The sequence below is a fragment of the Peromyscus eremicus genome, chromosome 5 (genome assembly GCF_949786415.1).
Source record: "Peromyscus eremicus chromosome 5, PerEre_H2_v1, whole genome shotgun sequence".
In the NCBI taxonomy this organism is placed as follows: domain Eukaryota; kingdom Metazoa; phylum Chordata; class Mammalia; order Rodentia; family Cricetidae; genus Peromyscus; species Peromyscus eremicus.
In genome coordinates, this window is record NC_081420.1 from 31,031,974 (window position 1) to 31,055,819 (window position 23,846).

The 23,846-nt window shown below is 41.2% G+C and overlaps 1 protein-coding gene and 1 long non-coding RNA gene across 2 annotated transcripts in view; one reads left to right on the forward strand and one right to left on the reverse strand.

Annotated features, from left to right (window-relative positions):
* The window catches only part of Gmds (GDP-mannose 4,6-dehydratase), a 584,865-nt gene that overhangs the window by 531,740 nt on the left and 29,279 nt on the right, over positions 1-23,846 (forward strand). The window lies entirely within an intron of this gene.
* On the reverse strand, positions 3,412-5,297 carry LOC131911245 (uncharacterized). The gene is made up of 2 exons (XR_009379307.1): positions 4,202-5,297; positions 3,412-3,621 (listed from the first exon to the last, which is right to left on the reverse strand). It is a non-coding gene; the product is annotated as an uncharacterized LOC131911245 (long non-coding RNA).

Below are 23,846 nucleotides of genomic sequence, written 5' to 3' on the forward strand. Positions count from 1 at the left end.
TCTAACTATTGGACGCGTTCAAAGGCAGTAAACACAGTATGAAGAGCCAAAGTGAGCATCAGAAACAGATTCACCTAGAAATGAATCATCAAATCTGGACCTTAAAATGTTGCTGTGATTATACACTAAATGCCCTGTGGGTAAAAAAAAAAAAAAAAAAAAAAAAAAAAAAGGAGGGAGGCAGGAGAACAGTGTGCAAGAACAGGTGGGTAATATAGGCAGAAATTTGGGAACTCAGAGAGCTAGCATCAAAAAGAGATGTCCAAATTAAAAACCATGGCAGCAAAAGTGAAAAGTGCCCTAGGTGGGCCATGAGGACACCAGACACTGCCAGAAACAGAGAGAGACTAAAGGCCTGTGTGTAGAAATGCCTGGTATTTCAAAGCAAGCAGAAGGAACAGAACAGAAATAATCAGAGAGACTAGAATATTTTCAAGAGGTGTAACACTCGCATAGTGGGAATACCAGACCAAGCAAAGGAGAGGGAAGAAATAAGGAAGGGGGAAAGCAGCTGATATATTTTCATGTACATGTTATTTGTTTAAAAAACCCACTTTATTTTTGTTTTTAAAACTTTTTCCTTTTTTAAATTTGTTGTTGTTTTGTTTTATTGAGACAAGGTTTCTCTGTGTAAGCCAGGTGGGCCTGCCTCTGCCTCCCAAGTGTTAAAGTTAGAAGCATGTGCTACTACACCTGACTGATCTTTTTTTTTTTTATACAGTGTATTTTGATTATATTCTTTCACCTTCCCCAGACCAAAAAAAAAAAAAAGGAAGAAGAACAAAACAAAAGGCACACAGAAGAACCACATAACCACATAATTCACTTTGTGTTGGCCAACTGCCTCTGGGCACAGGGCCTATCCTGGAGTGTGGTTGATATACCAAGCGACACTCCACTGGTGAAAACTGATTTTCCCTTTCCCAGCAAGTCTCAATTGCAAATACTTTCTTCAAGCTTGTCTGGAAAAAACCCACTTTAAATTAAACTAAAAGAAAAACGAAGAGTAAAGGGGTGGAGAACACTGTATACATAAATGTTTACACTCATCAAAAGAAAACTGGAATGGTTCATTTTAGACAGGGCCACTAACTAACAAAAGAAGTGTTCAATAAAAATAGGGAAATTACATAGTGATAAAGAAGTAAATTTTCAAAGGAAACACACAGTTACTCCACAAAGTACACAAGGGAAAACGCATAGAGCCACAGGGGAGTAGATAAATCCTCTATGATGGTTGTCCACGTCAGTACCCATCTTACAAGCAATGGACACATCCATCCATAAGGCATAAACGGGTAAGGATATAGTACATCAGCAATCGTTCAAAGGGGGTCTACTTGACATTTATAGAATAGTTTTATCGACAAAGCTAAAATTACATGATTCTCAAGCTCACATGAAATTTTCACTAGGGTCATAAAATGAACCTAAGAAATTTAAAGACTAGACATCAGTTGACCTATGCTATCAAACAACAGTGGAATAAAACTACAAATCAATAAATATACATGGATAATTTTAAAAGTTCATTAAATAACATGATCAAGGGAATATCAAGAGACATAATCAGTTTCTACAATATTTTAAAGGAGACTAACCAAAATATTTTTATTTAAAATTTTTTCATTTTACATACCAACCACAGATACCCCTCCCTTCCCTTTTCCTCCCTCCCCACTTCCCCCACCCTCCGTCCACTCATAGGGAGTAAGGCCTCCCTCGAGGAGTCAACACAGGCTGGCATACCAAGTTGACGCAGGACCAAGCCCCTCCCCCACTGCATCAAGGATGAGCAAGGTATCCCATCATCCGGAATGGGTCCAAAAAGCCAGTTCATGTATCCAGGATAAGTCCTGGTCCCACTGCCAGGGGCCCCACAGACAGATCAAGCCACACAACTGTCACCCACATTCAGAGGGCCTAGTTTGGTCCCATGCAGGTTCCCTGGCTGTCAGTCCAGAGTCTGTGAGCTCCTACTAGGTAGGGTCAGCTGTCTCTGTGGTTTTCCCCATCATGGTCTTGTCCCCCGTAGCTCCTATAATCCCTCCTCTCTCTCTTCAGTTGAACTCCAGGAGCTCTGCCCAGTACTTGGCTGTGGGTCTCTGCATCTGCTTCCATCAGTTAATGGATATTAACAATGGCAATTAGGGTAGTCACCAATCTGATTACAGGAGAAGGCTAGTTCAGGCACCCTCTCCTCTATTGCTAGGAGTCTTAGCTGGGGTCATTGTTGTGGGTTCCTGAAGATTTCCCTAGCACCAGGGACCAAAATTTATGAAATACTACAAAAGCAATAGACATACCCTGTCAAAAGTCACATATGGAATAGATCATTTGAATAAGCCTGTATCCAGAAAAGACATTGAATTGAGAATGGATAACCTTACAACAAAGAAAGCAACAGACTAAATGACTTTACTGCTGAATTCTACCAGGTTTTTGAAACAGAAATTGTAGAGAGACATTCTCTACAATGTCTCTCAGAAAATAGAAATAGTGAGAAACATCCTAAGTTGTTGTAATCTAGTACCACACCAAAGAACGAAAGGAAAATTTTAGCCCATACCTATCATAAACATAGATGCAAACTTTTCAAACTGAATTTAGCAAATCAAATACAACTACATATAGGAAAAGAATTATATGCCATAACATAGCAGAGTTTCCAGGTATAAAGGCCCTCATTGGAAAAATCAGTATAAAACATCACATCAGTAGGTTAAAGAAGAAAAATCATATGCAAAGAGAATATGCAAAGGATTTGACTAAATCAGCTATCTAATCATAATTTTTTTAAGTCTCATAAAGTTAGAAATGTAAGATGCCTCCCTTAACATCATGAAAAGTATCTACAAAAATACAGCTAACAACTTGCCACCACCAACCCGACAGCCTGAGTTCAATCCCCAGAACTCACTTGGTAGAGGGAGAGAACAGACTTCCACAAGTTGTTCTCTGACCTCCCCAAGCATGTGCATGTACGTACACACACACACACACACACACAGAGAGAGAGAGAGAGAGAGAGAGAGAGAGAGAGAGAGAGAGAGAGAGAGAGAGAGAGAGTGTAAAAACATTAAACTTAAATTTAAAAAGATCAGGAATAGGGCAAGGATGTCCCTTCTCACCACTAGTATTCAACATTGCAGTAGAAGTCATTGGTAATATTGTAGCCTAACAAAAAGGAATAAACAATAGCCTGGCATGGTGGGGCACTCTTTTAATCCCAGCACTCAGGAGGCAGAGGTAGGCAGATCTTTGTGAGTTCAAGGCCAGCCTGGTCTACAGAGCAAGTTCCAGGACAACCAAGGCTATTAAACAGAGAAACCTTGTCTGGGCAGAGAGGGGGAAGAAATAAACAACATACAGAGATGGAAGAAATAACAGAGTCTTTGTTCACAGATGGCATGAAGGTCTGTATAGGAAATCTTTTTTATATGATTTTTTAAATTTTATTTACATTGGTATTTTGCCTGTATATATGTCTGTGTGAGGATGTCACAATTACAGGCAGTTGTGAGATGCCATGTAGGTGCTAGGAATTGAACTTGGGTCCTCTGGAAGAACAGCCAGTACTCTTAACTTTTGAATCATCTCTCCAGCCCCTGTATAGGAAATCTTAAAGAATTAAACAAAAATTCATGGAATTATCATAGGGAATTTTAGCAAGGTTACAGGGTACAGGGTTGATATGTACACATCACTTATTTTCCTGTATTCCAGCAATGAACACATGCAAATTAAAATGTAAAACATCATTTACATTAACACTATAAATGAAGAAATGCTTATATCAAAGTTGACAAAGTATGTATAAGGTATATATAAGGTAATATACAGTACTCTAATGGAGTTAAGGATGATCTAAATAAATAAAAGGAGAGACATTCCATAATAATGATAGAAAAACTCAGTATTAATAACATATTGATGAGACTTTTCCAAATTTGAGCTATAGATTTAATTAAGTCCTGATCAAAATCCTCAAAATAACTTGTGGATATTAATAACTGATAACAATTTAAATAGAAAGGCATAAGTCTCAAAACAATTAACACAATACTGAAGAGCAAAGTCAGAAACTGACACTACTTGACTTCAAGACTTATCATAAAACCAAAATGATCAGGACAAGTTGGTACTGGTAAAGCACAGATGAATAAAGAATAAATAGAAACCTAGATTCATACAAACCCACCCAGCTGAACTTTGACAAAGGAGAAAAGGTCACTGAAAAGGAAAAGAATAGGCAGTCATTTGAATGATTTGTACTAGACCATTTGGACATTCACATGCAAATAATGAATGCAGACACAGTCCTTATGTTGTTTATAAAACTGAAGGTGTATCATAGGTCTTAATATAAAATGTGCAAATATGAAGCTTCTAGAAGATATCATAGGAGCAAAATCTAGGTACCTGGGTTTTGCTAGTGATTTTTTACATCACAAAAAACACTGTTCCTGAAAGAAAGGGGTGAGAAGTAGAAAGTCAGTGAATTTTAAAATCCAGAACACTTAACACTACCAAATTCTAGGGAAGATGTGGGGCAGTAAGTACTCTGTTTACTGCAATCGACAAAGGCAGATGGTGCAGCCACTTTGTTGAAAAGCTAAATGTTTTATCATTCAAAACACAATTGGCCTCATAGGTTGATGTCCAATTACATTAAAACTAATCTCCATGTAAAAACATACACGTGACCTTTATAGCAACTTTATTTAAAATTGACAAGTACTGAAGCCATGAGGGTCTTCTTCTATGAGTAAGTGGACAAACTGTGTTCCTACAAAGGAATGCTATTCATTGATAAGCAAATAAGATCAGGGCAAGGACATGGCCTTACAACCTGTAATCCTAGCACTTTGGAGGCAGAGACAGAGGGATCACAGGTTTGAAGCCAGCCTGGGCTACATGGTAACCCCTATCTCAAACAAATAAAAAGAATCTAGTTTCTAATTATTAAGTATAATGTTAGCTGAAGCTGTTATGTTGATGTTTTTCAAGTTTGCTGAGAATATTTTAAAATTACAAATGAGTTTTGTCAAAAGCTTTATGTACATTATTTATCCACATAATTCTTTAGACTGCTAATGTGATGTATTGCACTAATTGATTGAGTTGTCAACCATTAAAAGAAGAAACCATGGGAGAACATTAAATGCATATTACTAAGAAGGCTGTATACTGTATGATGTCAACTGTATGGAAGGCAAAACTAGAGAGAATAAAAACCTAATGATTGCCCAGATCCTGGGGAGGGAAGGCAAGACGAACAAGCAGAGCACAGGGCCGTCTGGGGCAGTGGCACTGTTCTGTGTAAGTCATGACATCATATGTGATCGAAACTCACAGAACTGTGCAGTACAAGGGGAACCTGTGTGAGCCATGGACTTAGTTAAAAGAATGCACCAGTATTGGTCCAGCAGTTGTAGCAGACACACTACAATGCAAGGTGTTAATTATACTGGGAATTGTGCAGAACAAGGGGAAGGGAATGCACAGGACTGTTGTGTGGAGGTGTAGAGGTGAGCAACAGCTTTGTAGAGTCAGCTCTCTCCCACCACCTTTAAGAGGGTTCTGGGGGTCAAACCAGGTTGCCAGGCTTACATGGCAAGCAAGCACCTTTGCCTTCACTGAATCATCTTGCCAGCCCTCTATTCCCTCTATGTATTTTTATAAAGCTAAAAATTTAGGTATGCTTTAAAATTTGGTTAATCACTGTGATAAGATAAATGAAGAGAGTTTATATAGAGAGAGAATCATCATGACAGTGAAATAATAGGAAAGGGAGAATGGATCTGATGAGACCACTTGGCATCATCATTTTAGGGATCCAGCAAGTGTGGGTCTGTAGAGGCTTCATTATGCCAAGGGTTAGCAGACTGGATGGCCCGAGAAAAGGAAACTAAAGTCAGTGTTAATGGAACTGGAAAGTCGTTCTTCCCCCTCACCGAATCCTGAATTTCATTTGTTTTCACCAAAGTTCAAGCCAGTGGTAGGTCTGCTTGATCTTCTGCCAGCTGCAGTTGGTTGATGAATGGCTTGTTCTGTGCTGCATGTAAAAACATGGACTGAGGAATTGGGTGGTACTTAAGGATCCCTGCTGAAATGGGGTTACTGGGTAAGTGGAGCAGGCAATATTGTCTTCCTTATGCATACAGAATGGATAGAAGAAATCCTCTGTAACTCCAACTTCCAAGCAACATAGCACAGAAAGCATCATTGGGAAATTTCCTTAAAAAGGATCCTAAGAGGGCAGCATGAGACAGGCCATATAACTTGTTAAAAAAAAAAAAAAAAAAAAAAAAAAAAAAAGCAGGCGCAAGATGTGTGCCCCAGTGTTCAGGTGCTCTGGAGGTGCCATTTTAGTAGAGGGGAGCCTGCCTTCCGGGAATGTGCTACCTCACCTGCTGCCAATGAATGCATTCCTTTCTTTAGTCCCAGGTGCCCTCTCTGATCTCCCAACATCAGATTTCGTTTGCTAAGGAGACCAGCTATCATGAGTGTACTGTGTCAGAAATTGTAGTATTTTATATAATTTTAGACTTTATTATAGCTACAGTAAACTTACAAACTATCAAATTCACTGGCTCTACATCACCAAGTACTCCTGATTTGGTTTGATAGCAATGGCCGTTGGCAATCAGTAGGGTTTTTTTCATTCCTGTCTTAATTACTAGTATTTTCAGATCATACATTATATTCACGCAGTGTGTCTGTCTGTCTGTCTGTCTGTCTGTCTGTCTGTCTCTCTCTCTCTCTCTCTCTCTCTCTGTGTGTGTGTGTGTGTGTGTGTGTGTGTGTGTGTGTGACAGAATGGCTAAGGAAGGGTTAAAAAAGCTGCACAGTTCAGAGGGGCTAACTTGAAGTCAAAAGTAAACTCCCTAGGATTGTAGAGGGCCAGAAACTAAGTTTTACAAACTATAGACACAGAGGTATTCAAGACACAGTTGTCAGATACAGGCCTGGGTGGCAAGCAGTGTCAAGTGTCAGTTTGAAGTAAGCTGAGTATCATAGGCAAGAGAAACTGTTCACAAGCTAGAGCCTAAAGACAAAGACACAGGTCCTTCAATGTGGCAATTTTGCTGATGAAGGCTCATGATAAGTGACCAGGTGGCAGGTCAGTGCGCTTGCCACATCTCAGTCTTGATGTTTGTTTTATACTCCTAGGTGAGAGAGAGTGTTACATCTGGTGCGATTGATACATTCATGTTTTTAATATGATTTGATATATTCATAGGTGTCATTGTTGGCACAAAGAAATTATTGGTGTGTGCCTCCTGTTGTGCTGATAGATGGTGATTGTTTACTTGGGTCAATCAGATGCAGCATTCGTTCTTGGCACATACCTTTAAAATGGAGTAACTCAGGTCAAAGCTATTAGATACAACATCAAGTTGTATCAAAGCAAGGTCAGTGTGTTCTCAGCAGCCATTATGAATGCCTCCTTTTACACTTTACCTGTAGGGTAGATATTGTGGCAGAGAATGTCTGACTTGGAATTGGAAAATTCAGGGAGACTCAGTGTCTAAGAATTACCACTGCTGCAGAAACGATACAAAACGCTGCTTGTTTTTCTGCTTGCCTACACACACCCTCATGAGTTGCTCACAAACGGCCTTCTATCACCTTTCTCTTTTCTCTTACTTCTTGCCACTTTCCCTTATTTTCCACTCAATTTTTGTCCCTGCAGCTCACCCCCTTCGCCTCCCAGTTCTCCTCTGTCTTTTGTTGTCCTATCTACCTTGTCATTCATACATCATGACTTGGCCACTGATCCTTTTATTATCTGGGAAAACCTAGTATAACAATGGCTTCAAGTTAGCTAATGCTATGCAAATTAACCCACACACATCATTGTTAAGCCAGAACATGGTTATATGGAGGACTCTAATGCAGGAAAAACTGTTTCTATAGAAATACAATGAGGAGTATATGGTTTTAGATCTGTAACCTTGTCAAATGTTTTAATTTATCATGTACTAATTTAGGAATTAACATAATGCTTGACAGCAATAATTCAGTACTTTCATATAGTTCTTTGTGGATTATACTTATATACAATTGTGATGACATGCCCTTCATCAGTACCCTCTGGTGTATGTTGGTGGGTGGTGTTAGTGTTCCCGGCCTGATTCTACAGGGAAGGCATTCACTTTCTGGTCATTGTGGTGCTTCAAATAGAAGAATGGCCCCACAGGAAAGCTGCCTGCACTTGCTTGCTTACTCCAAACAGAGCATGAGTAAAAAGCAGCCTTTTAAACACATGTGCCAACATGCATATATCTGTAACCTCCGTACAGAGTGACAAGCCTGCCTGCCATCAGGCTCAGGCAAGCTGGCAATTCTGTTGGTCACACATCGCTGAGAAAAGCAAGCTCAGGGTGGCTGATTGACACCTTGGAGCAGTCATGATGCTTGGGGGGCCTTCACAGGTTCCTGTGGTTTGTAGGAGAGCAGATATCTGCCTTATGAAACCCCTATCTCCCCCACCCATGCGCCATCACTCGATCACTGCTGAGAGGTGAGCAACATGGAAATGAGCTGCATCGTCTAGCGTCTAGAATTTCAAAAAGCCCTGTAGCTATGTGGTGACAGCAGAGCTCTGAGCAAGAGCCCGCCCAGCAGCACGAGGGAAAGATGAACAACTTGTAAGAGGTGTGGCTCATTGCATCCCGCCTCAGAGCAAGAGTCTTCATGTTTTCAGAGTGAAGATGCATTGTTTTAAGATGTACTAGGTACTTACCCCAGGCATTGGTTTGACCTGCAGATGACTTCAGCTTTTGGAATTGTGGAATGTAGAATGAAAACTAAAAATATAGCTGTAGACAAAAGACACAAGAGATGGTTATCTCCAATGCTAGTGAGCTGTTCCCCGGAGAAAACTGTCTTGCAGGATAGCTTTATTAGCTCTTCCTTATCACACCACCTAGAAGATATTCTAATTTTTTATGTTAATATAATTTTTCTCTCACTTATCCCAGTGTAAAGAAACTGACTTGATTTAAAAGTGTTTGTTAAAACATCCTTGGGCTGGGACGATAACTTAGTCAAGTGCTTGCCATGTAAATATGAGGACCTGAATTCAATCCTTGGAACCTGTGCAAAAAAATCCAGGCATGGTGAGATACCATTGTAGGTCCAACACTGCTGAGGCAGAGATGGGCAGATCCCTGGGGTGCTCTGTCCAGGCAGTTTAGCCTAATGGAAGAAGTCCAAGCCAAGTGAAAGACCTTGTTTCAAAAAAAACAAAGTAGAAGGAACCTAAGGAATGGCACCTTAAGTTGACTTCTGGCCTCATATTGTGTAAGTGTACCTTTGTGTGAGTGCAAACTTGTGCTTATATGTCCTCATGCATACATGTACACACATTACACACACACACACACACACACACACACACACACACACACACACACAGGAAAAACCTAAGCTGAGGTTATTGTTCAGAGGAGATCATTTACCTCCTATCATGTGCAAAGCCCTGGGTTCCATCCCAACACTACCAAAGAAAAAGAAGTCTTTATTAATATACCTTAGAAATACAAGTTCCATATTCCAGCTTGAATTACCATTCAGTAGAAAAGCTTTATCTTCTTACCAGAAAGTCTGTATGTGCAGTCTTCTCAATGTTAGATTACATGAAACAAATTGAAACAACATTTTTTCAGATAGGCACTATATATGCCTGTAATATAAGCATTCAGGGGGATCTCAGGTACTAGGCCAGCCTAGGCTACAGAGCAAGATCATGCATCAGCATTGACCAGCCTGATATAGGTATCCCCTCCCTCTTTAGAGATTAGAATAACTGTTTTGTTTTTTGAAAAAAGATCTCACTAGGTAGCCCAAGTTGTCCTTGAACATACATACTGCCCGAGCCTCACAAGTGTTGATATAACAGGTATGTGCAACTGCACTTACTTTACAATGCTTCTGGTCAGACAACAAGACACTGGTGATTTCTTAGACCTCAATATTCCATGTTTAGTCTATGGAAAGTTGCTCATGACTTAGAGCAATGTGGACTTAAGTTAGAACTATCATTCTCTCATCTGTGATTCTTCTTTATTCCTGTATGTCTGAGGTTGGACAGAATTCCTCTTATTTTCCTGGGTCTACTTTTTTGTATATGTGATTTTGAGATAAGAGTCTCACTGTGTAGTTCTGGCTGTCCTGGAAGTCACTTTTGTAGACCAGATTGGCCTTGAACTCACAGAGATACGCCTGGCTCTGCCTCCTGAGTGCTGGAATTAAAGGCCTGTGCCACTACTGCCCGGCTATGAGTTCATACTTTTATACTTGTTTAACTTGGCAAAATTTAGAGGATCTATTGCTTCTTGAATTACATATCTTTTTTACATGTTCCAGTTATCATTACTTCTAAATTTATAGCATTTTCCCCATTAATGGAAAGTACTGTGTTTCAATATTTGGATCCCTCCCCAACTCATACGTCTCTTAAAATGTTTACATGTTCTACCTATTTTCTAGAATTTCACATTGATAACTCAAAGATTTTTTTTTTTTTTTTGCCAAACTGATATTTTAAAAATAATTTTCGCCGGGCGATGGTAGAGCACACTTGTAATCCCAGCTCTAGGGAGACAGAGGCAGGCAGATCTCCGTGAGTTCAAGGCCAGCCTGGTCTACAAAGCCACTTCTAAGACAGCCACAGCAGGTACATAGAGAAACCCTGTATTGAGAAACTTTAAAAAAAAAAGAAAGAAAAAGAAAAAAAGGTGTGTGTGTGTGTATAAAATAAAGTATCTATTTATAAAAAATAATAATTTTCATAGAGCACTGGAGAGATGGCTCAGCAGTTGAGAACACTTGCCGATCTTGCAGAGGGCCTGGGTTCAGTTCTCAGCGCCCACATGTAGCTCGCAAGCATCTGTAACTCCAGTTTCAGGGAATCTGGTTGCCTCTTGTGGTCTTCATAGGCAACACGCAAACATGTAGTGCACATACATACATGTAGGCACAGCATTCATACACGTCAATCAATAGATATTTTTAAGTTTATAATTCTTGTAAAAGTAAACTTTGAAATAAATAGGACTGTCACACTCAGCAGTGTCCTAATTTAGTGCATTGACAAAAGGTGATAGATAGTATCCTGCTTGTTTCAAAGCTAAGCCATAAGTGACTAAATATTTTTTATATAACGCAAACACCAAAAAAGTAAATAAGCACTCTAAGTTTGGACTTAACGTTTTGAAATAACCTTACATTAAAGGTTTATGGAGGTGGAGGAGGTGGTAGTGGTGGTGGTGTGTGTGTGTGTGTATGTGTGTAATTCATGCCTATATGTGGGCATGTGTAGGATAGAAGTTAACATAGGATGTCCCCCTCTATCTCTCTCCACCTTACATTTTTTATTTAAGTATTTTATACCTGAGTACACTGTGCTTCCATCCTTGCCATCCTCCTCCCCACTCCAATACTTCTAGTATTCCCTGAGACTTAGGTATAGGGATTGATTGTGTTACAGATGTCCCTTTGGGGGCTTGGCACCCCACAGTCACTTGTTCTCTGCATTCTGAATAGTTGACTCCACCTTGTTCTTTGAGACAGGATCTGTTACTGAACCCTGAGTTCACCAATTTACTAGACTGGCTGGCCTGTGGGCCTCTTGGATCCTGTCTTTGCCTTCTGATGCTGAGATTATAAGCATTTAAGGCCACACTAGACTTTTTGTGGGTGCTTAGAATCCAAACTTAGGTCCTTACACTTGTGCATCAAGTACTTGATGGAGTACTGAGCCATCCCCCCAGTTCCCCATTGAAGTATATTAATTTATAAATCAATATATTCTAAAAATTTTATGAAACCTCTAAGTTTCTTTTACTTAAAAAATTCTATGGGCTCAGTGGTAAAATGCTAACCTAGCATGCATCAGGCCCTGGATTTGGTGCCCATTACCAAAAAGAAAAAAGATAAATATTAACACATAAATAACCAGTCACTTCCTGCCTTCATCCATCCCAGAGCATATGTATAGATTAGACACTATAGAGAGTCAATCCCGTGCAATGTGGGGGAAAGTATTATAATTTCATCTAAGATACATAAATAGAGAAGAGTTCCAGTCTTCATTACAAAGAAACTTAACAAGGACAGTGAATATGTTTCATTCCTCTAAATGTCCCAATTACATTTTCAATAGCTACCTTAGAGTACACATTATAGAAAGAAGAAAGTAATTAAAATATATTTTTAAAAATGAAAAAGTGTTTCAGACCACACTTCTACCCACTTGTAGGCTGCCATTATACCAACTAGTCCCCAGAAAGGACTGTCACCATCAATTTTTCATTTTTAAAGGATTCTAATTCTTTCAGCATGTTCATATGGTTTTATAAAGCCCCAGATGCCCAGCAAATCCCCTTGGTGTTGTAAGACAAGATTGCTGTTAAAAAATGTTTAGGCTTAGTCAGCTTCTTCTTGCTGCTGACTACATGAGGGGCTCTGGGAAATAGTGTTTATACTAAGCTCAAATTGATAGGGCAAGTTTAATGCAATTGGGTCAAAGGTACAACTGCTTAGCTGGTCTCATCAACCACTCAGGTTTCGGCATGGGTTTATAAGGAGAGGTCTGTAGTGATAACATCTGGCTGCTTGAGTTTGACTGTGTTTTGCCTGCCATGATTGAAGGGAATTTAATGGTGAGGAGGGGGAAACCTAGGGCAATTTCGTTCTTGAGTTATGGTTCCAGATAGAAAAGGCAAAACAGCAGACTTTGATCCACTCAGATCTGACCATGTAGCGGTTTGTTGATGAGACATGTTTCTTCCAGCTCCACCCCCTCCCTTAAAGACAGCCAGCCATCCCTGCTAGGACAGGGGCAGAGCTGTTGTGGGTATAACTGCCACCAAGCTCTTGCTAGCCTTACTCAAATTCCTCTTTCACACTCATTGCTCTTTAGGGACTTAGAGGTTACTTATGCTCAGTAGAAGTCACAGCATTGCATCTTAGAATGCTCTATAAATATCATTGAGCAGCTGGAAGAGGTGATTACATTGGATTGCTAGACAGAGGATGAATAAATGGCTAGTGTCTGGCTGAGTTCATGTTGTCAAAGAAAAGGAGCTTAGAAGTTAGCTCCACCATTCCCATTAGCTTATTTAATGCCAGGGATACAAGGACACTGTGGCCTCGACAACTAAAAATATAAATAAATGTATCATAAATCTTCTCTAGATGTTTAAAGAATTCTGAACTTTTACTTTGGAGTCATTGAATGTCTTCATAACTTTTTAAGTCTGCAAGAACATTCTTGTAAAATAAGGAAATAGACAAACATATTAGTTAGTTTTTCATCACTGTGACCGCAATACCCAACAGAAACAATTTGAAGGAGGAAAGATTTATTTGGGTCCACAGTTTCAGAGAGTTTCAGTCCAAGGCTGGGAAAACAGAGCAGAGCAGTTCAGTTCATGGAGTCAGAGGCTTATGGTGGAAGCTTTTCACATCAAAACACAACTGTAGATGTAACCAACCATCTTATTAAATAAGAAACACAGAACCAATGCAAAGAAAAAAGCCAAGAGATTAGAGCTAAGAGCTAAGAGCTAAAACCTTACCCTTCCTCCTGCGGTGGTCCTACCTCTCCGAAAGAGAGCGACTTCCTGTGTTAAAGTCTTTATATAGACTTTCTGTTCTGCCTTCTCATTGGTTGTAAACCCAACCACATGACTGCCTCATCACTTCCTGTCCGTACAGACCTCTAGGTCTTCTATGGTTGGTATTGAGATTAAAGGCGTGCATATCCAATGCTGGCTGTATCCCTGAACACACAGAGACTTACCTAGCTCTGCCTACCAAGTGCTGGGATTACAAGCGTACGCCACCACCTCCTGGCTTTCCTATGGCTTGCTAATAGCTCTGACCCCCGGGCAACTTTATTTATTAATATACAAATAACATTTTAATACAAATAAAATATCACCATACCCAACTTTTAGTAGTTTATCTCTGCTAGCCAGTCCTCACTTCCTAACCTCCTAAAGGCTCCATAGCTTCCCAGATTAGCACCACCAACTAGGGAACATGCATTCAAAACATGAACCTGTGAGAGACTTCAGATTCAAACCATACAGCATGCAAAGATGAACCAGTTCACTAACTCTGAGCATGTAATTTATCTACTCCAAACAGGAGAGGAAGCCCAGCCTGCCTGACTGTCATGTGAGATAGATGGAGCAAAGGAGACGGGCAGACATTGTGCTGAGGTTGTGGGGACTTTGAGATAAACATTGACTATCCCATCTAGTACCTAACAACTTATGGTCTCTTGACTCACAGGGCATTTGTTCTCAGGCCTATTACAGAGGACAAGTGCTCAGTCCATATGCTAGCTACATACTTGTCCCTGGGCATAGGAGAGACAATAGTGATATATGTAAAAGCTCTCCAGAATAAGCTTGAAGCCATGCCTGCATGGTGTCAGTAGAGCTGCTCCATTGACAGTCCATGTGACTGAACCTTGTTAGTATGTCAGAGGTCACTAACTCCTCCAAGACAGCAGAGTTGTAAATGCTGTCCCCAAATGGGAACTTTCTCCCTATTGTAGGCCTTAAACTAACTGGACATACTAAACCCAAGTATACCAAACAGATCTGCTAAGGTGCTGTTTAAATGAGGCATATTCAGGGAAATGTCGCCATAGTCTAGGATGCTATTTAGGAATTAGGGACTTCTTCACAGAACATGCTGAACACCACATTTAAAACATGGGCCCATGTGTATACAAATTCTGGGTTTTAGGGCTACATAACTGTTGTATAAACAAGACAAATGTATATATATCCTTCTCCATCCTGTTGCCTGTTACAGCAACAATATATGGCCACCAGGGAGAGGAAGGGAAGCCCACCCCTCATACTGACAAAGTTTCCTGAAACACCCTGTCTGATACTCATTCCTACCTCTAAGGAATCTTAGCAAGTCCTTAATAATGTCACCTAAGCCTTTGTTGCTGGTACACTAACAAAGAAGGACTGTTTTTCCTCCACTCTTAAATTAATATTTTACTCTTACTTTCAGGGTTACCTAAAGTCATAGTGGTTATTCATTTTGTACCATTAAACACATGCACAACCTTATACAGCAATCAAAGATAAGCTGCCAGCTGCCTGTTTCATGAATCGGGCCTGTCCAAGGGTGTTAGAGACGTGCAAAGCCAACTGTGTGTACAGAAGGATATATATATTTACATAGCATATGGGTCATGCGGTACAGGATTGTGATGCATACTACTGAAGTAAAATACATTAATTCCATATTGAAGACAATTTTAACTTCAGTTTTAGAATGTTTTTACTGTCTTATACCCTTGCTATCAACGAGATATCATGAAAAATCTCTTCCTGACTGTAAAGTCTTTATTGCTATAAAATAACCAGAATCTTCCTAATTAAATATTAAGTTTAAACATTAAATATTCGCATCCTGACCCAATTGTGAGTCTGGAACCACAGTTGCAAAAAGAGTAATTTACATTAGGTTCAAATACTCCAATATGGCAGAGCACTGTTTTTTGTGGTTATTGTTTTTACGTACGTGTGTGTGTGTGTGTGTGTGTGTGTGTGTGTGTGTGTGTGTGTGTGTGTGTTCTCTATGAGTGTATGTGTGGGGTGGGCATGGATGTGGAAGTCAGAGGACAGCTTGCAGGAGTCTGTTCTCTCATTTTACCATGTGAGTTCTAGAGAGCATCAGGCATGGCAGCAAGCACCTTTACCCTCTGAGCCATCTGCTGCCTGCAGATCCCTTCTTAGCAAGCGGTTAAAGCTCTTGTCTTGGAAAGTCCCACTCCCAGACACAACCACTCCCTTTATTCATCTCAGTTCTCATGGAGGTGAATGCCATGTAAGAACCCCCCACACCCTGACGCTTGTTCACACAGCACAGTGGGGTCATAGGAGAGCAAGCAATTGAAGCAGGAACCCTGAGGACCAAGAAAACCCATGATGATCTAAAAATCTCATGGCCAGAAGGCCAATGCAGACTTTGACTGGTTTTTCACTGAGTAGAGTCTTATCCTGTAAAAAATTCTGAAGATCCTTTAAGCTGGTTTGGGGAAAAAGAATAAGTAACATTTCAGAATTAATTTGATAGATCACCTAGATAAAATTAACTAGGTTCTTTTCTTTTCTTTTTTAGTACTTTTTTTAAGTTGGTATATAAAATAATGGTTCCATTATGACCTTTTCATGCATATAATTGTGCTTTGTTCATATCCCACACACACACACTACCTTCCCTTTCCTTTTTCCTCCTTCTCCCTTATCCCTTCCCAGGCCAAAAAAAGAAAATAAACCTCTGCTTTCATGATAGATAGATAGATAGATAGATAGATAGATAGATAGATAGATAGATAGATAGATATACAAACAGTGATATGTTATCATTCTTGCTGTTACCTGTTTTTCTTATTACAAGCAACTTTTACCATAAATTAATGCAAAAAAAAATCTATAATGGGTAGTATATGCCATTTCTTTGTAGGTTAGATACAAGCATTTATCTGCCAAGTTCTTCTGCTTACTATGTGTTAGCACTGCTCCAGGCTGAGGCTTGCAAAGTTCCTCACCTTTGGGATGCTTATAGCCTGAAGGGACAGCAGATACCATAAATGCATAAGTAACATATCTAGTTGAGGTATGCTCTATAAAGAACAATGAATTGGAGTAAATAGTGGTGAAGGAAGGCCTCTCTAATAATGAGATGATGTAGTAGATCTATGAGAGACGTGAAGGAGCAAGCCACTCCCCTCTCCAAGGGAGGGATGTTCCAAAGAGGACAGTATAAAGGCCCTGGGGCAAGTGTGTACTTTTTTCTCAAGTGAAGGAAACTGCAGCTGGGCCAGTGTGCTTGGCATGACAAACAGGGCAGTAGTGGGTATAAAGAGAGGAGCCATAGACCACTCACATTAGACACTTTGGGCCCTGTCACAGGGTTGCTGTCACAGGAGTGCCACCTTGAGAAGCTGCAGGGATGAAAAGGAAGCTCGCTTTGCACTACTGTCCTAGAAGAGGTGGGATCTTTGGGAAATTTCCAAAACAGGCAGTGCGGGTGTGCTGTGGTGCTAAGCTGTAGAGGAGCAACTACCTCTGGAGCCAACACCCTCAGCCTACTTCCTAGTGCTCCAACTATAGGATTCTCATGAGCTCTTTCTTGGCCAGTACTTCCCAGAAGCCTCAGCAAAGATTGCAAAGTTGATGGAGTTGAAATTCTCACCCTCCCTTTCCTAGGACACACTCTAGAAAAGCTAAGCCAAGCTGCAATCTGATCACAGATCTCATGTCCAAGCAGTAAATTCCACGTTGTTGTTTTTCAAGGTCTCTACGTAGCCCTGGCTGTCTTGCAACTTGCTCTGTAGACCAGGCTGGCCTTGAACTCAGAGATCTGCCTGCCTCTGCTGGAATCAAAAGCATGTGTCACTATGCCCAGCTTTGAGCAGTAAATTCTATGGATACAGATTCTTTAGTTTTGACATCTCCCTAAAGGACATCAGAGAAAGGCTGGTTTTGAAAGGAAGGCATTAAAGCTTCCTTACAATATCCAGAAAAGGGAGAAATAGGAAGATATTATTAAAAGAAATGGAAACCAGTATCCTCTGACATTTTCTTAGGAGGATTTACACAAGCTTTGCTCAGAATCTTCACACATTCATTAATTCCATAAACCTCTCTATCCAGAGCAGCCAGTGGCCTTCAACACCCGGCCAGAGTGCACATTAGGCAGTAGTAACAAGTCTTGTGCTGCCTGTCCCACAGGAGCCAACAGGGGAAACACTGGAATAAAAAGTCTAGATGTTTTCCCTGTCGGGACAGTCTGAGTATATTGACATAAACCAGTTGTTGTGACATCACCATCCACATCACTACTCCTGGAGTGTTCCATTGAGTTATACTGAGAGCATTAGACAGTCCTAAGAATAAATGGGACAGAAACTTAGTGATACAGACACCCCTATCCCTCCCACAGCCCTGCCCCTCCCCCAGCTCTGTCCTCAGACCAACAGTGGTGATTTTAGCCCCTGAATGCCAGGTTGCCAGTCATCCACAGCCACAGTTGCCACCATGCTTTTGGCTGCTCCTAAGTTCACACCTCCCAACTCTCCCCTCCCTGTCTCCAAGAGCCTGAGCCATGACAGCTGGACTTGATTCTAATGCTATAAGAGCATGGGTCAGCCGGGCGGTGGTGGAGCACGCCTTTAATCCCAGCACTCGGGAGGCAGAGCCAGGCAGATCTCTGTGAGTTCGAGGCCAGCCTGGGCTACCAAGTGAGTTCCAGGAAAGGCGCAAAGCTACACAGAGAAACCCTGTCTCGAAAAACCAAAAAAAAAAAAAAAAAAAAAAAGAGCATGGGTCACTATTGTTTCTCAAGTCTACGAGAAGTCTATGGTGATATTCACCTGGTAGAGCAATTGTCAAGTGCCTGCTACACAGAAGGCACCGAATGTGCCACTTCTGTCCTTCCCCTCTCTTGCTCTTCCAAGTCCCCTCCGGTCACCCAGTACACCCCAAACATCAGCACCTAAGTTTCCAGAGCAGGTCTTTGTGCCAGCTCACACTCTGGCCGACACCACCTCTCAGCAATGCCTTCAGTTCCTCAGTGTGGGTTTCTGGTGGTTTCGTTGTGGTTTGCTTTAGTTTTGATGACTGTCAGATAATGAACTTCTCTGGCCCATGTTTCCTCTTTTTCTCTATGTTCTTCCTCACTCACAACACTCTTTAGCCCTAACATCTGGTAATCCAGCTGCTGGACCTGCCTGGGCCTTCCTTTTCTTCTTGTTGGGGAAGCTCTGCACGTTCTAAAGATAGCAAGTGTCCTTAGCAAGCTCATTCTTATAACAGCCACTCCCTGGACTACTGACCAGTACATTAATCTGTGATTGGAGTAATCTGCTTATGAGTATTCTGCTTTACCCAGTTATTTCCAAATACCATCAACATAGGACTTTGGGTTTTCAGTAAGAGAATGCTGGGCACACACACTCAGACCATAGCTTGGATGTGGAGGTTGTTTGCTGACACAGGTGCTATCTGTCACGATCCTCATGACAATCCTTCCAGGTTGAAATAAGGCTGGGGTGGAGTGGGACAAGGACTGCCAGCACCGGAGGACTTGCCCCCTCCCACAGCATGCCAGTGAGTGTCCTGCCTGTGACCACAGGCTCACCTGCTCTGGGCAGCTGAACAAGTGAGCATGCTGACCCCACCATCACACAGCGCTATGTGCAGTGGATCAGGTGCTTCTAATTTACATTCCCAGACCCACTCCGGGTTTGTTGTGTGGCCTCAAGCAAGCCACTTAACCTGTCTGCTTCCTTATATGTCAAATAGAGATAATAATACTTAACGACATCACAGGGGTGTAGTGTATATTAATTAATTAATGTTTGTAAAGGGCTTTGAAGACGCGGAGCTGCCTAAGTGTTTAAGTATTCTGATGATAGTCCTTGCTTATGATTAGAGCCTTCCCAGGTTCCTGGACCATCACTCACTGATTACAACCAGGATCTAATAGCACCTGCTGTGCAATCCATGCAGAGCTCTACGGCATTGCCCCTGAGAATTGAATCTAAATGGACTTATAATTTGAAAAAGATGTTGTTCAGCCTGTGCCCAAACTCTGAGCCAGTTATGGAGCTTGCTAGCAATTTTCCAGAAGCCAGGAGGACTGCATAGAGGCATTGGCTGTAAATGGCACTCGCTGTAATTGCTTTCATCTTTTATGTGGTGCTACTCAGATAGAGATTGAAAACTGCTTGCTGGGACTTGTGGTCTCCTCAGGCCATATCTCAAGGTCACAGTGGGGGAAAATAGAGGCCATATGGTGTGACCAGCACTGATTTATATACAAATACATGAAATCTGCTGGAAAGAATGAAAGCCCTAATGTGCTTGTCTTCTAGGCAGCTCTCTGAGAGATTCCAGGTGCTGTGTGAATATTCTTGACCACTCCTCCTGTGTGGCCACATCTGTCTTCAGAGCAGGGTTTGGTTTGGATTTTAGATGTACAGCAACATCCTCTATAATGTCATACTGCCCATATTTCACAAACCAAGTAAGTGGTTTGGATTCAGGTACTAGATGGCTAATAATCAGAATAAAAAATACCCATTCCCAAATGTTTTTAGAGTTTGCACTATTACTCACGTGATCTAGGAAGTGATCAAAATCAAAATCCACCCAGCATTGGCACATTTGATCACACTTTGTCTTAGGACCCTAACCAAAGACATGGTCCTCAGACATTCTTCTTGATGACATGAGTTTTCATTTCTTTTCTGCAGGATTAGGGATGTTATGTATGTTAATTAATGTTTGTAAAGGACTTTAGAGATGCAGAGCCGCCTGAGTTTTCCAGATTTGTAAAGCTAAAATGGCCTCCTCAATTTTTCTTGGTACTTTAGTTGCTCTCCAATATGTGATGCTTTAAACCTATTGATGGTATCAGTAAGGCCTGCAGGATGGTTCAGTGGGTAAAGTTGCATGACCCAGAACCCAGAAAAAGATAACCAACTTCATAAAGTTGTCCTCTGACCTGAACACAAGCACAATTTTGAAATAAATAATACAAAAGAATTAAAATTTTAGGATTTTAAGACTCCTGCAACAGCTTCAGGCCTAGTTTTACCATAAAGGGCTTTTCCAGCCCCATTAGGACCTCTTAGAATGTAATCGGCACATGGATAGGTGGCTTGTTGAAGCCGACTCCATGCTCATCATCCAGAGGCTTGCCCCCAAAGCAAGCCTCTGCGGCAATCTGCAGCAAGGGAGCTAGAGATCATGTGTGAACAAGTGAGCACATCATTTTCTTCAAGGTGCTTAGACACCTGCTTTGAAAACATGGCAAGTCCTTTGAGATGGGAAGTAGTAGTGAGACACTCATGCAGAGCTTGCAGCCAAGCTAATTCACTCCAAATTGACCCAGGCCGGAAAGACTTCTTCTCATAGGGCACCACAGAGTACCCAATTTAACACTCCCTTTTCTGGACAACATGTTAACTTGTCAGGAAAATAAGTTGGATTTTAAATGTGTGTTACATTTTAAACTGAAAGTGCAGGTTATGTAATAATTATGATGATCTTTTTGCTGGAAGCTGAAGTTTTTTTAAGGTAACCTGGAGTTTATTGTAATAAATGTTGGAGTGAAATATATCCACTACCGTACATCCATTTGTTGTGATAGAAGCTTTATGGTATTGGAGGGGATCAAAGAGGGAGGAGCCTACTCTTGTTGCCACTAGTAACACCTCCCCTTTGACCACCCCTTGGCTTCAGCCACCTTGTTACCACTTTCTTGCTCTGTATCCACCCCTGTTGTGCCCTACTCTGTCTCAGCAGGCACACTGAATGTAGTTCATGGGTACAACGTATAGTTGTACATGTAGTTGAACATTCGTTCATGTTCAGAGCCAGGTACCAGGCTGCAATGGAAAGGAACATCAAAGTGTCATGCTCATGATTCCATCCCTCACAAGAAAGCCATGGCCCAGGAGATATGCTTTAGTTAGAAAACTTTGCTCAAAGATCTTATTGGGGTGGGTATTCTAAAAGTAAATTACTGATGATCTTACTAGGATAAGTATTCTAAAATTAACTTACAAAGATGATTGCAAAAAAGTTACTAAAGACCACTGAATTGCATGACTGAATGTATGAGCTCTATGATATATAAAATATGCAACAATGAAGTTGGGGAGAAAACAGAAAATCCTAAGGTTCCCCAGTGTAGGATCTTCTCCAGTCCTTCCAACCTAGCTGGGAGCATTTCCAGCTCTCTCCACTGACACAGGAAGGCTCACACATCTCTACAGCCAGGTCTGATTTGTGCCCTAGAAGTGAAGAACTTCTTATTAGCTCACCAGGTAGTCCTTCATACCCTCAGAAGGCTGTTTTTAGTGGTTGCTTGTGTTTTCTATTAAACTAAAACCTACCTGCATGTACTGTCTGCATTTACCTACCCCAAGCGAGCCCATTGCCTCTCCCTTGGCAACCCTACCTAGGGAATCTTCTCTAAGCAAACCTGTACCTCCCTTTTCCTTGAGTGTTTTTAACCAAGAGCTCAGTAAGTGACAACTTGTGTAAGCAGAGCACCATGCCTCAAGATGCTCCAAACCTGGTGCCTCAGCACCTCATATCTGAGACAAAGGCTAAGGTACATAAATTCAAGCATTTTGTTTTTCCATTCTGTTTGTATGTGGTGATAGGAGTTGAACCTAGCCTCATACGTGCCAAATGCATATTCTACCACTGAAATATATTCCCAACCATTAAAAAAAATTTAAGAGAAGTTGCTATTATTATTCATGCTCAGTAACTGTCATCTGGATGAGTATTATGTCATGAACAGATGAAGTATTGGATTGAAACAGGAAACTTGTCATCCACCTGTCCTGTCATACATATGCCATGTCTCTCCTTTATGCAGGCACCTGTATGTCTGGGCTCTGCTGGGCAAAGGCCGGGCTCAATGGCCAGCAGTTGGTGGGACTCTGAGCTTCAGTGAGAGTTGAATGAAATGTGACTTGACAAATAGTAGTTTCAGCTTGAAAACAATGTCATTAAAGAAGCAACTGCCAGATAAAAATCAGTATTTCACTCAAACCCCTACAAGGAAAATAGTGCCATATTCACTTTCACCATGAAGGTTCATAGTCTATATAAAGTTGTTTCATGATGGACTATACAAATGGAAGAGAGGCAAATAATCCTCAAAGTCTTCTCATTTAGGATTCAGGGGCACGTTTTCTAGATAATCATTCTGAAATTTATCCACACACACACACACAGTCCTTAAAGTCCCTACCCTGAGTCATTCCATGAGAATGCTCTAAAATTGCTGGCCCCAGCAAGGGTGAGGCAGGGCTGAGGAGAGACACAGCCTTTTTAAGTCTGCTGTCCCCAGGACTCACCACTAACTGAAAAATGAGGGAAAGTGTTAGTGATTGGGGGAAGGGTCTAGAATTCCTTTAGTTACAGGGATTTTTTTTCTTCAGACATAATGAATAAAATTAATGCACAAGAATTTTGCTTAACTCTCCCAGGAGAAAGACAGAGGGAGGGATAGGAATGCATGAGTGCAGCCTGCCCTGGCTGTCATTTGGGATGGAAATGCCTTACCTCCCTCCACCATGTGCTGATGGAATTCTGAGGACAGGAAGTCTGGTCTCGCTTCACAAACCTGGGCAGTGAAAAAGCCGTGTGAATACCAGTTAATAAATGCCTAGGTCTGTTTTTAACAGTGGAGGGTATCAGTGTCCTGCTTGAAAGCATTCCTAAGCTAGCCAATGTTATAAAATAATAGAGAAGTCTGACATCTTTATTGTGGCATAAGTTACTATATAGCAGTTATCTACTAGCTCATCTGGTTTTTATGATCCCTGAGGTAACTGTCATGCAGATTCCACCAGCCATACTTGTCCACAGCTCAGCTTCTCATTTCAGCACCTGCCTAAGTGTATAAGCACCACACTCAGTGCTGAAACTAATAGGCTGTCTGCAGTGTGTGCACATGCCCGAGCATACACACACACACACACACACACACACACACACACACACACACACGCACGCACCCACGCACATGCACACACACACCTGCCCTATATCCTTCTCACTCCCAGCTCTGGGAAACACCCATGAAACAGTTACTGTGTTATGCCCTTGAGACCCAGTATGATATGCTTCATGCTCATCAGAAATCCAGGGGCTTCAAAGATCTCTGTGAATACTTCCCTATCAGACACCATGAATCACTCAAGAGAACCAGACTCCCAGGTAATTGACATCCATACTGTCTGAAGCAAACCTTCTTAGGAACCC